Source organism: Desmodus rotundus, chromosome 3 (assembly GCF_022682495.2).
Source record: "Desmodus rotundus isolate HL8 chromosome 3, HLdesRot8A.1, whole genome shotgun sequence".
Classification (NCBI taxonomy): Eukaryota; Metazoa; Chordata; class Mammalia; order Chiroptera; family Phyllostomidae; genus Desmodus; species Desmodus rotundus.
In genome coordinates this window covers 71,828,664-71,852,875 of record NC_071389.1, presented here as the reverse complement: position 1 = coordinate 71,852,875, position 24,212 = coordinate 71,828,664, and the positions used below count along the sequence as shown (strand labels likewise).

Here is a 24,212-nt window from a genome sequence, read left to right as displayed (position 1 = left end):
TTTTTGGATGTAGCTGAGGTATGCAAAGGGGAGAAGATAAATTGTGAGGTTCACAAATGAAATACTTTTCAGCCATAGAATAGAAAAACTACTGATTCATACAACATAGATGAATCCCGAAAACCTTTATGCTACATAAAAAACCTTATGATTCCATTTATAACAAGTTCTTGAACAGGCAAAACTAATTTATGATAAACAATATATCAGAACAGCAGGGACAGGGGCAGTGATTAACCAGGAAAGGGCAGGAGGGACTCATGAAAATGCTTTTTATCTTGATGGAGGTTTGTGTTATACAGGCATACAGGTTTGTCAAAGTTTCCTGAGTGGTACATTTAATGTATTTCATTGTATGTTAATTTTGCTAATGAAACACTGTAAAGATTTTGATGTCTGTTTCATGCATGCAGAAGTGTTTAGTGTGAAAGTATATTGACATTTGCAACTACCTTTGAAATGGATAAAAAATAAAACAGCCCTGGCCGGGTAGCTCAGTTGGCTAGAGTGTCATCCTGATAGGCCAAGGTGTGAGTTTGATCCCTGGTCAGGACAAGCTACAGGAATCAACCAGTGAGTGCATAAATAGGTGGAACAACAAATTGATGTGTTTTTTCCTCTCTCTAAAATCAATAGCTTAAAAAATCAATTAAAGTAGATTGATGAAAGAATAGAGGAGTGGAAAGATGCATAGGTAACTGATAAAAAGCAATGTGATCAAACATTAATTATAGAATCTAGGTGGAGAGAAATGGGCTTTCACTATGTATTTCTCTCTACTGTGTATGTGAAACTTTTCATCATAGAATAGTTGGGGGGGAGAAGGCTAATTTTCTGTTCTAGCCTTCACTGGTAGAAATAATGACCTTGTTTAGCAAGTGAAGGCATTGAAATCTAATTCTTCCAGATCTAAAGTTGTTGAACAACTCTCAGGTGGCTCTAAACCTACAGCTCATACTCCTTCTGTGTTGCTGCCCCAGTTTCTAGATCCGAACACCCAGGGCCCCTCGGGGAGAGGTAAGCAGGGGCACGCAACTTCAGCTGTGCTTCGTACCCCATGGCTCATCTCCAGTTTCTTAAAACACTGACCTTTTGTAAAACAAAAAATTATTCTTGAAGGAAAGGATGCTAGTAGTCAGGTTATTGAGCATGCCTTTATTAAATATTCATAAAAGATAAATACTATTGATAATATGAAATCAGTTATAAGAGAAATCTACTTTCTCGAGGATTTCTTCATCTGCATGCATGCATGTACTGGGAATTTTAAATACAGAAATAAGTATCATAGAGTCATAAGCCCATACCCTTGAGTGTTTTGTTTCTTCATGTATCCAAGCCGAACTTCAGCTGTGTGCGGACAATACGCCTGCGCCCTATTGAGAAGATGGTCACGTGGGCTCCAGAGCAGTGTGTGCCAGGGGGAATGGGCAGAGCTGGGTGTGGGGTGATGGAGACCCTAATCCCACATCTGGCCTTAACTGACTTTGTACAGCTCCCATCAACTTTCTCAGCATCACCCTTTGATCCTGCTTTCCTTATTAGTGCGAAGATAGAAATAAAGCAAATTTCAAAGTTGAAATAGAGTTAAAAGATAATCAAGCCCAACCTCCTCATTTCATTGGTGAGAAAATCGAAGCCTAGAGAAAATAGAAGCCAAGCCATGCTTACAGTAATCTTTTCCTGACCTGCAGGTTAGCGTAAGTGCCCCGTCACAATTACCTTCACGCAATACCTATGAATACCACGTCGGGGACAAATGTGCCATAGGAATGCAAAGCTTTTGCTGACGATATTTCCTTATTAAGGTGTGTAAATATTACATGCATATTTTTACATAGAAACTCTGTGTTCTGGATTATAAGAAGTATATTACAGTTCTGTGTTACATTTATAACCATAAAAAAAAAATCATGTGTAGGTAAAAATCTGTCTATATGGAAGTGGTCCTTTGGTAAAATTGATCATTTTTATTCATATGCTCATTGCTATTCTGGATCTTCTAATAGATTATTCTTAAGTGTGATACTCCGTATATGTAATAAATGACGACTGACTTTTCAACTGTAGGTGTTCCATGGGGACGTGGTTGAATAAAAGTGTATAAAGCAACATTGGACAGCATTACCTTTTGGAATAGTAGGATTTCTGCAACAGTGCAATGAAATATAACATCATATATTCAAACATTATTTTCTTTTTATCTTTAAAAAGAAAAAAACACATTTTGAAATAAAACAGACTAAATGAAATTTTCTTCAACCAAATGTGTATTGGCAGCTTTTAAATTGTGTGTTGTGTTTGTGTTTTATAGACTTATTTAAGAGTATTACATTTTTTTTTTTACATCTTTACTGAGGTATAATCGAAGCACAATGAAGTACACATATTTAAATATAATTTGTTCAATTTTAACATTTTTACACAGGGGAAACCATCACCACAGTCAAGATAAAGAATATTTCCATCATCTCCAAAACTTTCCTCAGAAACCCTTTGTAGTCCCTCCCTCTTCCAACGCCATTCCCCATGAACAATTGACTTGATTTTTTTCACTCTAATTAGTTTCTACTTCTAGAATTTTATATAAATAGAATTTAAGTGTATACTCTTTTTTTTTGGGGACCTGGCTTTTTCACTTAACATGCTTTTTTAAATTGAAGTATACTTGACATACAATATTAGCTTCTTTATATTATATACATTATATATATCAGGTGCAAAAAATTGAATTGCAAGGGTGCTTCTTATATTTTAAATACAAGTCATTCATCTAATATTTATGTTGAGAATATTTTCTTCCTGAATATGAATGGCTTGACTTTTCATTTTTTCATCTTGTCTTTCCAAGAGCAAAATTTTAAATTTTGATAAAAATCAGATTTATTAGCTTTAATATTTTGTGTGTTCTTTTTACAAAAACTTTTCCCACCACAAGATTATAAATGTTTTCTCCTGTGTTTTCTTTTCAAAGTTTTATGTTGTACATTTAGATATATGATCCATTTTGAGTCAGTACTTTGCATTGAGTGTGAGGTTAGGGTCATCATATTTCCGGTATCATTTGTTTAAATGACTTTCTTTTCCCCATTGAATTTCCTTCACACAGTTGGAAAAATCAACTGTCCATCTATAATGGGTCTATTTCCGGACACGCTATTTTGTTCCATAGACCAGTATCTCCATATCTTTGCCAATTGCCCACATTTTTTATTCCTGTAGCTAAATAGAGGTTGGGGCAAAGAAGGCTTACAGTTGTTCATATGAAAAATAATATAATAATAAATATTACAAGAATAAACTCTCTGTTTCTTGTACTCACAACTATAAACCTACTTTTACCCCACCCTGTAGTAAATCTTGAAATTAGGTGAGGGAATTCTTCAACTTTTAGCAGTTCAGGTCTTTTGTATTTCCAAATTGATTTCAGAATCATGCTATTGATTAATACCTGACCCCCCGCCCCCCCAAAAAAATGCCTGGTGGATTTTTGTTTGGAATTACATTGAATCTATAGGTCAGTTTGAGGAGCATTGTCATCCATGGACATAGTGCATCTCTCCATCTGTTTATATATTCTGTAAGGCAGCAGTGTTCTGCAGTTTTTAATATAGAGGTATTAGATATCTTTGCTTAAATTTATTTCTAGGTATATTGTTTTTCCCACTAGGGTAAAAGAAATGAAAATAATTATTTTCAATTTTTGACATTAATATATCTTTTATATTCTATGTAGATTTTTATGGGTTTCTTGATATTTGTAGGTAAACAATCATATAGCATGCAAATTCTATTTTAATTCTTTTTTGACTGTTACACATTTCTCTCATTAATGCAATAACTGAGTCTTGCAGCAAAATGTTAAATAAGAGTATTGGAAGCAGGTATTCTTGCCTTGTTCTTTATCTCTTGGGAATAATTAGTTAGATCCTTTATTCTTAAGTGTGATTTTGGTTGTTGGTTTTCCTAGATGTTCTTTACCAGTTTAAAGAAGTTTCCTAGTATTTTTTTAAATTATGAAGATGTGTTAGATTTTTTTTTCTCCTCCACCCAAGGACATTTTTTCCTTTCATTGCTTTTAGAGAGAAAAAAAGCGAGAGAGGGAAACTTTGATGTGAGAAAGAAGCATTGATCAGTTTGCCTCTTGTACACACCCATACTGTGGATCGTGGGCACCTGGACCAGGACTGAACCTACAACCCAGGTATGCACCCTTTGGTTATGGGACGATGCTCCAGCCAATGGAGCCCCCATTGTCCAAGGCAGGGGGTGTTGAATTTTTTATGCTTTTTTTAAAAAGAGTTTTTGATATATTTTTTTATTTATTCTGTCAATATGCCGAATGACATTGATTTCTGCAGGTTAAACCAACCTTGCATTCCTAGGAAAAGCCTTCCTTCCTTATAATGTCATACACCAACCCTCCCACCTCCTGCCACACAGACACAATTAGATAGCATTTGATAATATTTTAAGGATCTTTACATCTATATGAAGGTTAAAAGGATATTGTAAAAAACGATTTTTTGATTTTGGTATTAGTGTTATGCTGGCCTTACAAAACAATGTTGGGAAGTCATCCCAACTTTTCTATTTTTAAAAAATATTTATATATATATAAAATAAGTGTTATTTCTTCCTGAAAGTTTTTGCCAGGATTCGCTGGTAAAAATATCTGGACCTAGGGTTTTATTTTAGGAAAAGTATTAGATAATTTAATTGTATGTATATATTCCATCTTTCTGTTTTCCTTGTGTCAACTTTGGTAACTTGTACTTTTCAAGAAAATTGTCAATTTTATGTACTTGTCACTTATTTTAGTGTAATGTCGTTGCATTACCTTATTATCCTTTCAAAGTCTGCTGATTCTGTGGGAATAACTCACTTACATTTTGATATTGTTCATTTGTGTCCTTGCTCTCATTTTCTTGAACATTCCAGTGAGCGCTTTGTCCCCTTTGTCGATCTTTTCAGGTAACTAGCTATTAGACGGTGTCCATCTCTTTTATCTTTCACTGATTTCTGCACTTACTATTTTCTTCTTTCTATTTATAATATTTTGGAGTTTAATTTATTCCTTTTTTCAGCTTTTTAGGGTGAAATCTTAACTCATTAATTTTATATCTTTCCTCTTTTCAATATTAGCATTTGAAGTATATCTTTCTTTGTAAGCCCTTCTTCAGCTTCACTCCACAACTTTGAGCTTGTTGTATTTTTGTTGTTATATAGGTCAAAATAATTTTTAATTATCTTGTGCATTTGTCTTTTATCTATTATTTTGAAGTATGTTATTTAATTTACAGATATTTGGTATTTTTCTAGATGCTATTATTATTTTCTCATTTAACTACATTATGCTCAGATAGTACACTCTATGATATTTTTATTGTTTTTAATATTGAGCTTTGTTAATAGACCAGAATATGGTCTATCTTGGTCATTGTATATGTATGTACATCTAAGTATTATGGTATGCACTTTAAATATATGTAATTTTTAATAAAAAGTGAAATTTTCTTCTCAATATCTAGCTCTCCTCCTTTTGGTGCTGCAATTACATGTATTAGATCTGTGGATATTGTTCCGTAGGTCTCTGAGGCTATTTTGATCTATTTTATCCTTTTTTTCACTCTTTTTTGTCAGATTGGATTCCTGATTATTTCTTTCATTTTTTCTATACTGCTTTTGAATCCACCCAGCAAGTTTTTCTGTTTTAAGTACTGTATTTTTCTTTTTCAAAAGTTTTATTTCTTTTTTAATATTTATTTTTCTCTGTTGAAAATGCTTATATTTTCATTCACTTCAAGAGTGTTTTCCTTTATTTGTGGAACTTAATTGTAATAGCTGATTAAATGTCTTTGATAGTGCCGTCACCTAGGCCATTTTTTGTTTTTTTCCTAAAGAATTAATTCATCATATTTTACTGGTTCTTTGAATGTTTAGTAATTTTATTTTATTGTTTTGGATATTTTATTTTTTAAATTATTAGTTATTTTTATTTTTTAAATGATTATTTTTATTGTACTCTTTCCATTACCATTTGTCCCCCTTACACACCCTGCCCCCCACAATCACCACACTATTGTTCATGTCCATGAGTTCGTTTTCCTTTTTGCTCAATCCCTCCACCTCCTAATTCCCCACCCCCTTAGCTGCATCCAGCTCTCTATCTATGAGCATGTCTGTATTTTGCTTGTTTATTTTGTTCATTAGATTCTACATATGAGTGAAATCATATGGTATTTGTCTTTCTCTGACTGGCTTATTTCACTTAGCATAATGTTCTCCAGGTCCATCCATACTGTTCAAAGAGTAAAATTTTCTTCTTTTTTGTTTTTATGGCCAACTGTGTGGAACACATTCCATTGTGTGAATGTTCTACAACTGTTTGATCCACTCATCTGCTGATGGACACTTGGGCTGCCTCCATGTCTTAGTGATTATAAATAACGCTGCAATAAACATAGGGGTGCTTATGTTCTTTCAAATTAGTGTTTCAGGTTTCTTTAGATAAACTCTCAGAAGTTGAAGAAGTTTTTGCACAGCAGAGGACACCATCAACAAAATTAAAAGACAGCCCACAGAATGGGAGAACATATTTGCCAATACATCTGATAAAGGGTTAATACCCAAAACTTATAAAGAACTTATAGAAGTCAACATCAAAAAAACCAAACAGTCCAATTAAAAAATGGGCAAAGGACCTGAATAGAAACTTCTCCAAAGAAGCTTACATATGGCCAATAGACATATGAAAAGGTGCTCAACATCACTAGTCATCAGAGAAATGCAAATTAAAACCACAATGAGATATCACCTCACTCTTGTCAGAATGGATATCATCGATAAATCAATAAACAACAAGTGCTGGCGGCGATGTGGAGAAACAGGAACCCTTTTGCACTTTTGATGGGAATGCAGACTGGTGCAGCCACTGTGGAAAGCAGTATGGAGATACCTCAAAAAATTAAAAATGGAAATGTTGAGTTATTTTAGATTGCATTCAATACTATGAATATTCTGTTATATAGAGTCTATTACAATTATATCCTGTAATACTCACCTGGAGATGATGATGTTTATTTTAACAGGCAATCAAGCCATTCAGATTCAGAGTGTAAGTTGTGTCTCAGCTTCTTAGGGAGCTGGCTCAGATCAGTTTAGTTTTCTGGAGTCTACACTATATTGGTTTATGTGTTTCTGGCCCATGTGCGATTTGGACTTAGAATGAACCTTGTGCAAAAGGCTAAAATCTCTGTTCAGTTCCCAGAGCCTTTGATATCTTCGTCTGAGGCTACTTCGTTCATGCTTAGCTCAGGAATTAGAGTGATACTTGTTCATTCACAGACCGAAGGGATCCTTTCTCATTCTCTAATCTCCGAGACTCACCCCAAGCTCTCTGGCCTGCAGAATTTTTTATTTCTGGTTCATCTTGTCAGAAAAATGGAGTTTACCAGCTTCTGCGTTTGCCATTGCTTCACCGCTTTGTACTGGGGTCTACTGTTGGGGTCATACTGTGTAAGAGAAAACAAAAAAATAAATAAATAAAATTGGAAATATCACAATACAGGTTACTTTTGCAAGTTTTGACTCTTACAGAATCTGCCTGATTTTGAGAGTTCTCAGGTGGTTGATATATATGTGCATATATATATATATATGTCTGTGTATGTATATAATTGTATAATTCAAAGTTTTTAGTTGTAATCGCATGTGGAATGAATTATAATGGGCTTACCCCCACTGTTACTGAACCAGAACCCATACGGAGTTGTTTCCCTCAGACAAAAATTAACTGTATGACAAGGCATAGAATCTTTTCTTATGAAATTAGCCAAACCATTGTGACAACAAAGAAGGTTCTCTCTTCATGTGCAAATTGTGCAGAGAAGAGCAAGAGTTACTGTCAAATTGTGTCCATTTTACGCATGCACACACACATACACACACACACACCATTTAAGAAAATAGTTACTGTGATACTTTAGATTCCACATTCTTTGCCCTTATCATTATTTCAAGGACATGGAAGGCAATACTACATTTTCTTCCTCCACTGAGTTATTAAAGATAAAATTGCTTATATATGTGAACTGCTTGGAGGCATCAGAATCAAGCTGTATACAATTTAAAGTGGTATTAATTTTGTAACATACAACTAATGTTTCAATAGTGTTTATGCCCCGTAGGACTGATTCTTTATGGTGATATATATATGTATATATATATAAAAATTTATATTTTTATTTTGAGAGAGAGAGAATAGAAGGGAGAGAAACAGACAGGGAAACAATGATTTGTTATTCTACTTGTTTACACAGTTACTGGTTGATTCTTTTTTGTGCCCTGACTGGGGATCAAACACACAACCTTGAAGTACCAGGACAATGCTCCTAGCTAACTAGCTACCCGGTCAGGACCTTAAATACATACATTTTAGTTAAAAATAAAAATTTCAAGAATTAACATTGGTGACAATACTTCCTGTTGTGAATTGCATATAGCAGGTCAGCGGCAATTTCCTTATGAAGGTGTGTTTATATAATGATAAAATACAAAAATTAAAGGATATATTACTGTGTCTGATGTGCATTTTGAAAATAGTACAGTAATAATCATAAGCTGATGTGAAGCATGTAATGTGTAGTTCTCCTTTTGTTTGGAATGCTTAGGTGATTCAAGGAAATACAGAATGAGAGCAGGCCATTTCATGTAATAATAAATTTAAATTGTTTTAAAAAATAAAGGATGTATAGACATGTGATAAAGCATAAGATTTTCCATATGTTTAAGATACCCTTCTGACCTTGAATTTGATCGAGTTATTTAAATATAGTCCAGATAAGGAGCACATTGCATTTGAGGTGAAAGAATTCCCTAATGAGCACTTTCCAAGCATTTATTATTATTTATCTTTTGAAATTGTGGGTACAAAAATAGCAATTCTGTGAACTTTTTTTGTTATTTGTAAAATGATGCACTATTTCGACATTTTGTTACAGGGCAACAAGATTTTAAAATAACTGATTAATCTCTTTCATTGTATCAAATTACTTCAATGTTTCACAGTTTAAAAATTGAGATATAAATTGCATTCAATAAAATGCGTAAATTTCATGTATAAAACTCAGTGGCTTTTCACAAATGCACTTTAAATAATCATATGAAACCTGAGATACAGAACATTCCTACAAGTCACCCTGAAACTTCTTTCATACCCTTTCCTCTCAACACCCTCCATCCCCCAGCTGGGCCTGATCACTTTTGACTTTTGCTCACACAGATTAGTTGCTTGTTCTTAAACTTTCCGTAAACAGGATCCCACAGTGTGTGCTCTTTTACATAATGTTGTGAGATCTATGTGCTGTGTATGTCGGTAGTTCTTTCCCACTGTTTAGGAGTATTACCTTTTACCAATACACTCCAGTTTGGTTATTCATTTTTCTCTTGCTGTCTTGCTTCTGTTTTGGAGCTATTATGAATAAAGACACTTAGAACTTTCTTATACATGCATTTTATGGATATAGTTCACATTTTTCATATTAGATAAGTTCATTTTAAGTTATTTTGAATATAGCAATATGTGTATTAAATTTCTTTTTCATATTAACTTTTAGACAACATTTTGCTATAAAAAGAAAAAATGGTCCTAAGATATGAAAGTTACACTTAAAAATTTTAACATTTTTTGGAAGAATATTCCTTTTTCAGAAAAAGGACTGTCCTTATTCAATTCTCCTGTACAAACTGTAGAGAAAAATTAAAATTTGTAAATCTATTAGAAGCATACAAAATTAAAACCTACTACAAGTACAAAATTCTCAGTTTTTCCAAGCTTATATGACTATTTCACCCCCAAAGCTAAACCACAGGGTTCCATAACTTTTCCCCACTGTGCTTTTCCCTGTCCTATAGAATAAGCAACTTACGCGTCTATCTCTCCCCATGGGACTGAAAGCTCCTTGGAGACAAACACCACCTGTGTCTTACTTGTTTTTGCGTCTGTAGCACCTAGCACTTCGCCTGGTGCGTGGTAGGTGCATGTCATATGCTGAGTGAACCGAATGACTGCCTTTTGTCTAGGGTGCTTATTTGCCTTGCAAACATTGTTTTTGCTATGGAAACATAACAACACTTAAGTTTAGCTCAGGAGTTTACTATTCCTTTTATGTCTTAAGTCTTTTGTTTAATACATGAGCTGACTTGTCCCAGTTTCCTGTTTATATAGGGTAGGCTTTTGATGAAAATGCACACTATCAAAAAAACTAGAAAAGATTTCTGTTCTATTCATTTAATCACATTGTTATACTTAACTGATGTATCATTGAGAAAAACAACTTCAAGTGAGGATATTTATATGCATGCAAACATACACATATATGTATGTGTATATATATGTATATATATATACACACACATATGCATATCTAGCCTTAACTCATCTTTACTTCTAGGTTTATATACCCAGTGCAATATATACTTAGCATATAGAATACAAACATCATTTTATTTATCTGTTTTCAATGTTGGCAAAGACCTTGAAATTATTCATGATTTTTAATTACTATTGGGATTTCTCTGTTGAATCAAAGGTCATAATTCTAATCGTCTCAGACCCCCTTTTTTTCCTTAATAGATCTTTTCAGTGCCCATCTGTCTATGGCTCATGATATAACCTTTTTTGATGGGGCAGGATGGCAGATGGACAGCAGATGGGCGTTTTGCCCTGCCTCCTGGTCCAGATCCTGGCCCAGACAGAAATTGTCAGGGACTGTCAGCTTGTTCTCCCAGCTTGTGGGCTCCAGTGCTGTGTTTGGCCTTCTCCCCCAGCATCTGAACTGATGCTGAGCACGACCAGGTATTGGTAATTGTGGCTAGTTAGTTGTTGGTGGTGAAAGACTCGCAATAAGGGTGGGGAGACCCAGCGCATCTGAAAAAGCATGTGAGAGGATGTGTCCTTTCTATTTGACTGTGTGCTGGATCCTCTGGACTTCAGAGTCAGCTCCTTCTCAAGATCAAAGTTGCAGAATTAGGGAAAATACCATCGTCATGTAGGTATTTATCTATTTTTAAAATGTAACTCCATTTCCCAACAGTTTTTGTTTCTCTCTAGAATCAAACGAGGAAGCCAGTGAGAAGCGGAGATAGACAGACAGTGCCTTCATCCATAAACCAAATGTTTTTGTCTAAATTGTTAGACAACTTGTCATTGTCTGGAATTCCTAAGAGGGTCCTTCATGATTAAAACTCACACGAATGGTAACATTTCTGAATGCAGAAACTACAACAGCTTGTACGAAAGCATTAAAAGACAGTTCATGAGATTCTAGTCTTAACAGGGAGAAAGCAGAAAGTCTTTTCATTTTCATTCTGAACTATAGGTATACACTCTGTGTGTGTGTGTGTGTGTGTGCATAAATTTGCTGCTTTACAAGTGACTCTCTTTATTTTAGATAGAAACCAGATTCGAGTAAACAGATGAGGCTGGGTAAATCCTCCTAATGGAAGGTAAGCCTTGGCAATGACCATGAATAAAAGGCAATAATGAGTCAAAGTGTTTGCTGAGCTGAGAATTTTTTTCTGGACTTATTTAGTTTCTTTAAACTTAGTGTTTCACAGAGATTCCATTGTGCCCTTTCCTCATCTGATCTGAGTCTCAGAGGTGATTAGTAACGTAAGGTTTTACATAAGGAATAGACCTTTAAGTCATTGTCCGCCAGAAATATAGAAAACTGCCGCACATTTTCTACAGTCAACACTAACCTATCGCCCTGTAGTAAAGGAGACCCTTACAATATCCCATATTCCACTCCTCCCCTGAGCTAAGTTGAAATATTGTATCCTGCTGCTTAATAGTGTTTTGTTCATATAATAGGTAAATTATGGTATTATTATACACTTTATTAACACAAATTGCTCACATATGAATAATTTCTTATGCTCTGAGAGTCAGGGGCCACCTCTACAGATGTATAATAAATTACAATGCTGTTCCAAATTATGTAAGTGACATTGGGTTGTTATAATCAAATAAACTATGTTTGCATTAGTTCAAGACCTTCCTTCAATCCAGTTTAGGTATCTGTAGCATCTACTACCACAGGACAGTTTAAAATTTAGATTATAATAGATTGCTGAGCAATCCTTTACCTGAACCTTGAGTAATCTGTACTTTATAAAATGAATATACATTGTATTCCATGTTCCATCAGATACTGTTTTATCTTTTCAATTTTCTTCTTTCCTCAATTCACAAATCTACTTAAATTTTAGGAGACCCTGTGCTTATTTGCTCTGGTGACATTGTATGTGTGTGACATTCCGTCAAGTTGTGTATTTGACCGGCGACCGAGGAACCTTCTCTTTGGAACCCTGGCACTGTATCTGGGACTTCCTTAAAACAAACTCATTCTTTTAAAAGAAAGAATCTTAAAATAGAAAAGATCTTGTTATGGTGCTGCCTACAATGGCCTAAAGGTCTGTGTCGCACCCCTACTAGCCATAAATGCACTTGAACATGGATCTTGGTAACATGATTTCAGGCGAGGCGTGGACAGGATCTAATTAGCTGTAAGTCTGTAAATGCTTGAACAGGCTTAGCTTGCAGTTCTCCATATTACTGATATAACTGCAACGCTCTAATCCTAGAAAGCTGTCTTGTAATGAATTCCTATTAGCCTCAGAGTTAAGGCAAAGTCATGAACTTGAGGAAGCTAAGCAATCCCTATGACTTAGCCAGTTAGAAGCTCGGCCTTCCAGGGTGCCACCTGCTTTCCCAGCCTTGTTCTTGCTTTGGAAAGCAGCTCATGGAAAAAAAAAAGTTACAACTACAACAAGCTGTTCTACAGAAAATTTTAAGCTATCTTCACGGAACATCTTTCATAAATAGCTAATTTCTTGTATTTAATCATCCTTTAAATGGTTTAATGCTTACTAATTCTGAAGTGTTATACCCATGCTTTATCTCTTGATTAAAAAAAAAACCCACTAGTCAAGCAGAGAAGAAACCCAAATAACCAAGAAAACAGATCGAAGTTCAGCATCCACATTTGATTAATTATTGCCTTTTAGTGATAGCCATTACTATTGGATATACAATGACAAATTAAAAAATGGTCCTCACCTTCAGGACACTTACGTTTTAATAATAAAGATGATAGGTAAGCATATACTAGAATGTCAAATTTTAATAAATGAATGTTATCTCACATACTAAAGCAGGCAGAAGTGTAAGAAAGAGGGAGAGGGAGGTGCGGTTTTTATGTAGGGTGGTCAGGGAAAGCCTCGTGTGTACATGTATATTTATATTTTTCACATTTAGCCTTTTTGTTGAGGTGATTTACAGACTTAGAGATGAAGAGGTGCCAGATCTTAAGTGTACAGCTTGGTGAGTTCTGAGAACTGTAATCCGCACCCCTACCCACACACAGAACTTCTGTGTCACCAGAAAGAGCGCTCCCACCCTGTCGCTGCTGGTCCTGTAGTCCGGGCTCCTGGAGGCAGCCACTGCTCTGGCTTGCAGCCGTGCGTGGGTGTTGCTGGTTCTGGGACCTGGTGGAGTCATATGATATGCAGTCTTTTGTGGCCGAATTCTTCTCTCCTCTTAAGATTTGTGATGTTCCTCCATGATATTGCTCTGTTGTGTGTGTTCCTTTTCATCGCGTTCTGTTGTCTGGACACACCCGAATCTGTTCAGCCAGTCTCCTGCTGATGGACAAGGGGATTGTTTCCAGTTTGGGGCCAGTTTACATAAAGCGATGAGGAACATTTTTGTGTCAGATTTTTATGTATAGGTGTTTACATTTCTCTTAGGTAAAGACCAAAGTGTGTTTAACTTTATAAGGAAGTTCCATATTAGTTTCTGAAGAGGATGTGCTATTTTACCCTCCACCAGCAATGGAAGAGAGTTCTGGGGTTTCTTTTTCACATCTTCATCGACACATGGTGTTGTCAGTCTTTTAATTTCAGCCCTTTGAGTGGGTGTACAGCCTTCCGAGTAGCCCTTCGAGTGGTGTCCTATGTGGTTTTGTTACTGAGTGGTAGAATTAGATGGAAGTTCTCTGTCAGATGCATGTCTTACACCTATTTTCTCCCAGTCTGTAACTTCCCTACTTATATTTTTCAAGATGTCTTTCAAATAACAAATGTTTAATTTTGATGAAGTTCACTTTATAACTTCTTTGTTTAATTGTCAATATTTTTTCTACTCTAAGAAGTTTTTGCCTCCTCATGATGAAAGATATCTTACGTTTTCCTTTAAAAGTTTTGTAATTTAACTTTGTTTTTTTGATCTATGATAATCTAGGATACATTTTTGTGTATATGTGATATATGGGTAAAACTTCATTTCTCCCCCAAATAAATATCCAATTGCTCTAACATCACTGGTTGAGAAGGTTTTCCTTTATAGACATGCTTTGGGGCCTTATTTGAAAAATCAGTATTATGGGCTTTTATTTAAGATGTAGAAAGACAAAAGAGTAATGTTCCTACCTTTATTACAACAATGAAATGGTAGAAAATTTGCAAATGCATAACTTTTCTTGAAACCCTGAGAGAGCTGAGTGCCCAAGGAAACCACTAACTTAGAATCTAAGGAAGGGCAAGTGCCTCCGAGGAGAAATGAGGGGCAAGCCCCTTTTACCGGAGCCAGGTATGTAAGGACACTGGTTAGAAGTAGTTCAACTAAAACTTTTAACAAATTGCCAAACGCCAAGTATGGGATAGCAATAGAAGCTAAGACTTCTGGGGACTGCAGGCTTGAGGGGAATTTACAGCAATTCCAGGCTCTTCTACTGGTGCATAGCCTTTGCATAGAAAAGACAGGTTGGGTGTCCTGAGAAATCATTCTTGGGAGCAGGCCTGGGAGAGAGGATCGGCTATGGTTGAGGGAAAGGCAGGAAGTCCCATTTGTATTGTTCTCTCTCTCCTATGGAATAAAAGCCTTAACACCGTAAGGAGAAAAACGATAAACTCTTGTTCCTCAGGCACTCGTGAAAGGTCATTGCAGCTGAAAGAGGGTACAGTAAAAACCCTGTATTCCTGGGAAAGGGGCAGGAATACATCTCAGGCCCAGACCAACAAACAGGTCATCGTGGAGCAGGCCCTGAGAAGGTCTCATTTCCGAGACCTAGGGACTGAGTGCCTGCCTAATTGATCAGAACAAAAAAGAACATTCCCCTCACCTTCCCCACATGGCCAATTGGTGTCAAATGGCTAATATTAGTATAATTCTCAATTTATAGGTGGGAAATGCTAAGGACAGAAAAATTAGATGAGTTGCCCACAAATCTTACAGCCATTAAATGGAAAAACTTGAGATTTTAGCCAAGATAATCTGGCTCCGAAGTATTCACAAGGGCTGTGCAATGCTGCAGAGGAGTGCTGAGGCGAATAAGGCAAATCAGAAGAGTGGGCTGTTTCAGAGTAAAGGGACTGCTCAAGGGTGCACATGGTTTTAAGGAAGGGGTGCATTCAACAAGACCAAATCTGACAGCTGATAAGCCAGGAGGAGGATGGAAAGTTTCCATTGGACTTTGCAGTTTAGAAAATTATGTAACTTTAGCTGTAAGTAGTTTCAATGGAATGGTAAATATTGAAACCACAATCTACTGGATTCAGAAACGAATATGGGGTGAAGAGGACAGTTTACTAAAAATATCCCACTTTTCTCAAACGTTTGGATAGGAAGGAGATTAATGCAAAGGTAGTGAATAACATGGGAAGAGGATTTGTTTTCAAGGATAAATGGGATTTGAGCCAGTTTACAAGACGAGGGAGCAGACAGTACAATGGGAAAGTTTGTCGTTATAAGAAAGAAAAATAAGGTGGTGTAAGGAGGTTTGCTGACGTGTCTGGAATATGTATTGAGAGAAATTTCTAGGAGTACAAATAACCTTATGTAAATATTAAAAGATATATAATTTATATACTTTCAATACATTCCTTATGTCAGATAAAAACTTATCTATTCTTGGAGACACATATATTAATCTCACATACATCTTCCTTGTAATTTTATTTGAATGAGCTAGCCGCGGAAAAGTTGTTTCATCTCCACTGATGTATGATACGCACTGTGTCAAAATACAGCTATTGGTAATGGTGCAATAAACAACTGTCACTCTAATAGAGAAATATGTAACAGACACAATAACTCAATCATTCCATCTCACTTGACAAAATGGAAAATGGCTTGACGAAAGAGAGCCCAAAACACCGGGTTGCAGCTCCAGGTGGGGCGAGTTTTAGGGTGTCTACTCGCACAGTGATGTCTTTGAGGACAAGGACAGGGACTGTGTGCGCATTCACATCTTTATTGTCATTCCCAGTTTAGCAGTAGATGCCTCAAAGTGTCAAATGTATCGACAGTATACATTTATATAAGTCAGTTATCAACATTTCAAAGCATATGTCTATTTAAACATCTTTACTCTTAGATTTGACATCTAATAGAACCTCTGGAAATCCTGGAATTTCAAGTACAGCCATGAAGTCTCAGCTGACTTTAGTGATTTCGTCAAGGTAGCCCATTGCTCTGGTCAACCCAGAAGACATTCCACCCGGCAGAAACACTGGACACCTTCTCCCGTACGCATCTACATCCTTGACTGTGTGAATGAGGTGGCATGATCTGGTGTACTTCCATAATTTTCATGTTACTCTAGATACTCAATCCTACCAATAAGACAAATACAGTACATTTGTTATTTTAAAATAGACATTGCTTTTTACTCTAAACATGTGATATAGGCTTATTTGTGTCTATATCTTTATATTAATACATTTTAATAAAAAATAAAGTTTTTATTTGGAAAGGGAATTGACATTGGAAACTTGAGGTTGGCTGTCACAGTGGGTCACATGGAAGAACTTGGCCAAGTTTCTCAGCCATATTTGGCCTAGTTTTCTGCATATGTTTGCAAGATGCGAAAGCCAGTTTATTGCCCGAGGGTACAGAAACCTGGAGGAAAAGCTTGGAACTTGTGCCATTTAAGCCACTGGGTGTCTTTCCTTTTGCCTAGATTTTGCCTACAGAGGTCTGATTGTACCAGTAGAACATAAGTGGGATAACACTTCTCTTTGCCTTTCATCAACTACAGAGTTTTGTAGAATGTTCTTGTCAAACATTTTGGGGAAACACAGCTGCAAAATTTTTTTAAAATGTGAACTTTGTAATAAAAAATATAGTTTTAGATATGAATGATTGGATGAATGTGAATTAAAAAAAAACAGTCTCTTTAGGATTTCTTAATTTTTTGCGGAAGTTTTCACTTAAAGTGGGACCCCATAAAAATATTTGTATGCGTATGAAGTCAGTCCCCTATGTAACATATTTCAGACTTTTTGATGAATCAATCACATATTAAAGGTCATATAGTTATAGCTGGTTGAGACCCCAAGACGAATAGAGATGTCAGAGCATAGAGCGTACTGAGTGTTTACACATGAGTAAGCAAGACGGCAGAGTTTGTTTTCAGGCAGCTCTATTTTTTTCCTTTGCATGTTTTTGGTAGTTCTTTGACTTGCTGTTTTCATAGAATATTTTTAAAAATATTTAGGTTAGTAGGTAATTGGCACATATATAATTCCATAGTGGAATATGTACATGATCCTCTTTCAGAGGAGAGGAAAAACGAGTATGTGTTGTTATTTTCCTTACTAAATATCTCTAGACTATTTAGTGTTTAGAAGATAACTGTATTTTTTCTTTTTTAATTGGAGTTAATAATTTCAAATGAAGCAATAGCCTATTAAGTTCCATTTTTAGGGCAAGGATCTTAATATTTCAGGGCAGGTGTTTGAGGTCAGGATTTGGAAGAACATAATTCTGACACATGTGTTCCTTTTCTTCCTTCACCACATTTGGCATTTGAATACCACTGTCACTCTTCTGCTATCAAAGACGATGTCGCACTATTCTCATAAGACCTTCACATAGCCAGGCACCGAAACGTTCACTCAAAGTCACAACATACTTCTGGGGGCATTCTCCCTGGCAGTCTTCTCAGATCACTGGGAAATGTCATGTCGAGGAAGATGTTGTAATGAAGTTTACTAAATTTATTTTGTAATGCAGCATGTGCGGTGTGCCTAGGCAACTGCAGGTGCTGCAAAGAGGAGCTGTTGGCAGTGCATGAGGCTGTTGACAAGTAAATTGGCCAATGAGAAAGCAGCAGGAAGAGCAGATAGGCGGCTCTCATGACTTCCAGGTTGCTGTATGCGCGTGCTGTGTGTACATTCTTGTCTTTCCCTTGGTGATTTGCCGCTTATCGAGAGAAGCATTTTTGACTAAGTAATCCCTTTCATCCCAATGTGTATCGGGACATAAGGAAACTTCTGCCTGTAGAATTACTATGAAATTTTAGTAAACATTTGAGGCATGAAAAAAAATGATTTGTATATCCTGAGAGCCTCATGGCTTAGTTGGTTGGAGCATCATCCTGTGTACAAAAAGTTTACAGGTTCAATTCCCAGTCAGGGTACATACCTGGGTTGCAAGTTCGATGCCTGATTGGGAAGCATATAGGGGGCAGCTGATGGATGTTTTTCTCTCACATCCACGTTTCTCTCTCTCTCCGTCTCTCTCTCTACCCCCACTTCTCTCTAAGATCAATGAACATAACCTCTAGTGAGGATTTAAAAAAATCATATAGCACTGACTTTGCTCAGGTGCATTATAATTACATTTGTCTGTCTTTTCCACTATATTGAGTTTTAATTAAGAGTAGAGACAATTACTTTTTTAAGATTTCCAATACCTGGCTCAATATTTGTTATATCAGAATTATTCAATAAATACTAGTTGAATTAAGAAAGTAATGAATGAAGAAGTTTAGAGACTCATCAGGATTTCTCTTTTGTAATCTTCATTGAAGTCATATTTTTATGTTTGTGTAGGAAGTATCAGGAAATCATATTCATATTTCCTCTTTTGGATTGACTAGCATTGTCAAGGAACTTCTATATTTATAGTAAAAAGAACACTGGAGTTATAATATAAGTACTTGAGCTTAAATTTTGGCTTCCCTGTCCACATGCTGTGAAAATTATTTATTTTCCCTGAGCCTTCACTTCTTCATCTCTGCAATGGGCTAGTTACATCTTCTTATGATTGCTATTTCACAAAGTCATTTTTTCCTTTATTCAAGGAGCTCTCTAATCTTAAATTACCTAGTTTATGTAGTAATGAAAATAATTTTGAAATATTTAGTGATTCTTTTAAAAATTCCCCTGTGAACCCTGTTGCCCTGTAGCTGCCACCCTGTGAAATCAATGGCCTTTATTGCTTTATGTGTGCGGAGGATACAGTCTAGATTCTAGAAAAAATGTATCATTGTGTATTTGTTAGAAAAATGTTTACACAAGCCAGAATTTGGTGAAAAATGCTAAAGCTGCCATTTACATATTGAGAAGAAAGCCTGAAGATAGAAGACGTGGGACCCAACCACGTACAAAGGGAAGTCCCACTCCCACCCACACTCCCCCATCCCCAGTGGTGCAAAATGATGCTTGATGAGAGATTGGGAATAGGAACTGAGGGAAAGGTGATCTAAAAAGAAAAGAAGATGGTTAAGGAGGGAGATGAGAGGAACAAAGGCTGTGTCAACTCCCCTCTTCCCTTGCCCTCCCCCCACCCTGGAACTCAGAAGAAATGCCTCTTGGGAGTCTCTAAGCCACCTTGGCATAGCCGGTAGAGTTGAAAAGTGGCCTCTTGAGAAAGGGCCACTCTACTCACCTCTCCTCCAAGTACTCCTTGGCTCAGACATTCTGGTGGGCGGAATGAGCTTGTAAGTAGGAGGCAGCCCATGTTCCAGGGGTCCCAGAAATGCAGAGCAAGGGAAATCTGGCAGAGACCGCCCCTGTCCACCTGGGGCTCCAGCACTGCACGCAGCCAAGTGTCTGAGATCAGACTGAGGGGTGAGAGCTGAGTTGAAGAGTCTGGACAGTCAGGGAAGATAGACAGAAGCAATCACTGTCCCATGCCCACACTGGGAGGACTACCCCAAACACTTCACAAACAGGCGTAGTGAAAGGAAAGACCAAAGCCCAAGGAGCAGGCTGGATTAGCTTTGACTTCCTCAGGGTGTAGCAGCCCGCCCAGGAAGGGCACTCACTAATAGAGGCAGATGCTCCTCCCCCATCACCACAATGTTACATAAACAAGTTTTTGAGGAGAGGCCAGTCTGTGAGGAGAAGGGAGAGAAAAACCAGAAGGAGTAAACATTTACCCCACACTGACTATTTAATGAAGAACCTGAGTTATAGCAAATAAACAACCTTAAAATCTTATTTTGTTTTGCTTTGTCTACCACAAAATACGAATAAAGACTTTTGAGTAGTTATGTGATGGGAAACACAATTTTTTAAAAAATTATTTTTTGCACATCTGTGTTATAATGAGTAAATGTCAAATCAACCCCACTAGTTTGCCTTTCTCTTTGTTTGTAACTTACATATATGAGATCTGTCAACGAAAGCTCAGCCATTGTTAATGTAAAGAGAGTGGTTTGTGCAACATTGATGTAACCTGGCAGCCAAGGAAAGTGGACTGGAATGCACATGTGTGAACAATGACAACCTCACTGTACTAGTCAGTGAGGAGTAGATGCCATTGAGTGAGCATGTGTACTGTGTGGCTGTTGCATTCAAAATGACTGAGTAAGTAGATCAAAAACTCTGAATCAAATTTTGCATTAAGCTTGAACATTCCTCTGAGGAAAGGATTCAGATGATTCAGAAGGCTTTTGGGGACGATGCAATGAGTGCAGCACAAATGAAAGTGTGGTGCAAATGCTTCGAAGGTGGTTGAGAGTCTGTTGAAAGTGATCCACATTCAGAAGCCCTGAAACAAGCAGAACACCCGAGGATGTTGAATGTGTACGGGCTGCAATCAACAAAGATCAGCGACTGACAGTGCAAGAACTAGAAGCTGATCTGGGGATTCCAGAAACTGTTTCCAAGATTTTGACACAGGATCTTGGCATGAAACACGTCATGGCAAAATTCCTTCCAAGGCTTCTGCTGCCTGAGCAGAAGGAACATCGTGCTGCAGATGGGAGAGCTGTGTGAGGTGCCTGCTTTGAAGGGGACTGAGGTGTCATTGTCCTATGCACAATGTTTCTCTTGTCTTGCCTATGTTTTTACATACAGCTGGATACTTTCTGGACAGACCTTGTATTTAATGTCCTCATTTGTAGTTTATGAGTTTGTAATATTTTATGGTGTACCAAATGCTTTTACACAGACCTTTCTTACTATAACACAGTGAGGTAATGTCAATATCATTATGTTTCAGGTAGTTGAAGATTTGTTCAGAACCAGAGAGCTGATGAGAGAGAGAGAGAGAGAGAGAGAAAGAGAGAGAAGAAAGAGAACGGCTGCCAGCCAGGTCCTCCTCCACACTCGGGATCCACCACACACACTTCGCCATTGGGCCTCGTTTTGTTTCCGTCTGGAACTCTGTACTGGTTTGCAATGGTATGGTTATTTGTTAGGAACTCTTACACAATTTTCTTGTTCATTTAAAGACATATTGCCACACAGCTTTATCAGGATGTATTTAGATGAAATATTCTCTTGTTATTTAGCATGCAGCTGATTCTTTTGATTTGGTAACGTTTTAATCAGAACCTCAGAACAGTCTGTCTAGGTGATAGACTGAGCACATCTGGGCAAAACAAAACAGGAGCCTATGGAAAACGCACTCTCATCATCTCCTATCAAGGGAAAAATGCAGAAATCCACCAAAGTGAGTCAATGTTTTATAAATTCAAGGTCAATATTCTATGTCAATGTCAATAATGTGTGAGTTCCAAAGGATTTGTGTCACTATTAAATGAGAAATGATTCACTCTTATTTGATGTATAGTGGGTTTAGCCATGTAATGTTCAGAAACGAGAGAATACAAAGGATAGAGAGCAGACATATTTTGTGAGACAATTGTAAACCTCTTATGGACTTTGATACAAAGTGATAGAGACCATCTCATCTCGTGCTATCCAGTCACCTTTAGCATTAGTGAATTTATGGCTTGTATTTTCAACTTTGAACTAGATCCCTGAAGCACTTCATGTCTTTGCCTTGCTTCAGCAGGTGCATTTCAGGGAAGTGACTGTGTGTTACATGTTACTTATCTATAACTCAGATCTTAGATAAATGGGTGCTATTAGAATTGGAACAGAGGCAATAATTTGATCAGGAATTTCCCCTTTTTGAATATATTTGTGTGTTGTATGTTATATTTCATTGTTAGCTTTTTATTCTCAATATTTTATCTAGTTTATTTTGTGGGCTTTTGGTCATGATGGTAGAAATCAATCCATAGGCATTTCACTGGTAATACATTTTGTAACTGGTCAGCCTTATGGATAGCCCAATTGGTGTGTTTCTCTGAGAGGTACACATTAAAGCAGGTTTCTCTGTGTGGCTTAGGAACCTCTTCTACTTTCCATCAGATGCAGTGGACCATGCAGCAGCACCACCAGTCATATAACTTACTATTTAAATATTTTTTTCTAGATGTTAAGAGAGTATAGTGTCCCTTTTATGTAACTTTTACTTTCAAAGTCAGACCAAATTAGCCTTTACAGTGTTGTATTATAAATGCGTATGTTAAATTTCTTTGGTATTCTTTTTATATTCATAGTTGTAGTCTTCCTGCCAAACAGAATTTTTCCAGCCCATCTTTACTGACCACCACTGATGAGTAAACTCGTGTTTTTGTGTTCCTACAATGGCAAGCCTCTCTGCTACGTGCTTTATATCACTCATTACCTGATAGAGACCAAATATAAAAATGTTTAGGTTAAGTAATTTGAATCTTCCATCCATTACTTTAGAGAAATGACCACACACCATGAGTACAGTTTAATATGACCCATTGGGAGATTTTTGGCTACGTTGGGAGAACATTTAGACAGATAAGCCTATTTGTTTAGCAGAGCTTTCCATATTATTATATTAACTCAATGTCCTTAATATCCACCGCTCAATTTTTCCTATTGATAATGGCTCCATTGTGAACATACAAATATAATTAAAATATCCCTACCTATGTTTAAAAATTAATAATTTTTATTTAATTCACATGGGTTCTATTATGGAGTCAAATAAGGACTTGAGTTATAGCTGGGGCAACAACGAAAGAGGCATTGAAGATTGTAGAAGAGAAGGTAGTGAGGATGTGCTATGGTTATTTGTTTTTTATTGTTTTCATGTTGTTCAATTATAGTTGTTCCAGTTTCCCCCATTGCTCTCCCCTGCCCCGTCTATCCCCCACTCCCACAGTCAGTCCCCACCCTGCTGTCCATGTCCATGGGTCATTTAGACTTGTTCTGTAACAAGGTCCTTCCACTTGTTTCCCCCCTTATCCCCTTCCATGCACCCCTCTGGTCCCTGTCAGTCTCTTCCTTGTTTCCATGCCTCTGGTTCTATTTTGCTTGTTTGTTTTGTTGATTATGTTCCACTTATAGGTGAGATCATATGGTGTTTGTCTTTCACTGCCTGGCTTATTTCACTTAGCACAATATTCTCCAGATCCATCCATGCTGTCATGAAGGGTAGGAGTTCCTTCTTTCTGCTACATAGCATTCTGTTGTGTAAATGTACCACCGTTTTTTGATCCACTCATTTGCTGATGGGCACTTACACTGTTTACAGCACTTGGCTGTTGTAAATAGCTCTGCTATGAACATAGGGGTGCATAGGTTCTTGTCAACTGGTGTTTCAGGATTCTTAGGGTATAATCCCAGCAGTGGAATCAATAGATCAAAAGGCAGTTCCATTTTTAGTTTTTTGAGGAAATTCCATACTGTTTTTTGGAAGTGGCTGCACCAATCTGCATTCTCACCAACAGTGCACTAGGGTTCCCCTTTCTGCACAGTCTCACCAGCACTTGTTGTTTGTTGATTTGTTAATGATGGCCATTCTACCAGTGTGGTGTGAGGTCTATCTCATTGTGGTTTTAATTTGCATCTCTCTGATGGCTAGTGATGTTGAGCATCCTTTCATATGCCTATAAGGCCCTCTCTATGTCCTCTTTGGAGAGGTGCCTGTTCAGGTCCTCTGCCCATTTTTTAATTTGAGTTATTTGTTTTCCTGGCAGTTAGTTGTATGAATTCTTCATATATTTTGGAGGTCAAATTCTTGTCTGAGGTATCATTGGCAAATATGTTTTCCCATGTGGTTGGTTCCCTTTTCATTCTGCTGA

General features: G+C 36.9%; 1 long non-coding RNA gene across 1 annotated transcript in view; it reads left to right on the top strand.

Moving 5' to 3' along the window:
• Positions 1 to 24,212, top strand: part of LOC123480275 (uncharacterized) — a 49,620-nt gene that overhangs the window by 2,269 nt on the left and 23,139 nt on the right. Inside the window, exons 2-4 of the long non-coding RNA XR_006656195.2 lie at positions 1,695 to 1,808; positions 4,083 to 4,204; positions 21,299 to 21,480. This is a non-coding gene — a long non-coding RNA (uncharacterized lncRNA). The remainder of the gene's footprint in view (positions 1 to 1,694; positions 1,809 to 4,082; positions 4,205 to 21,298; positions 21,481 to 24,212) is intronic.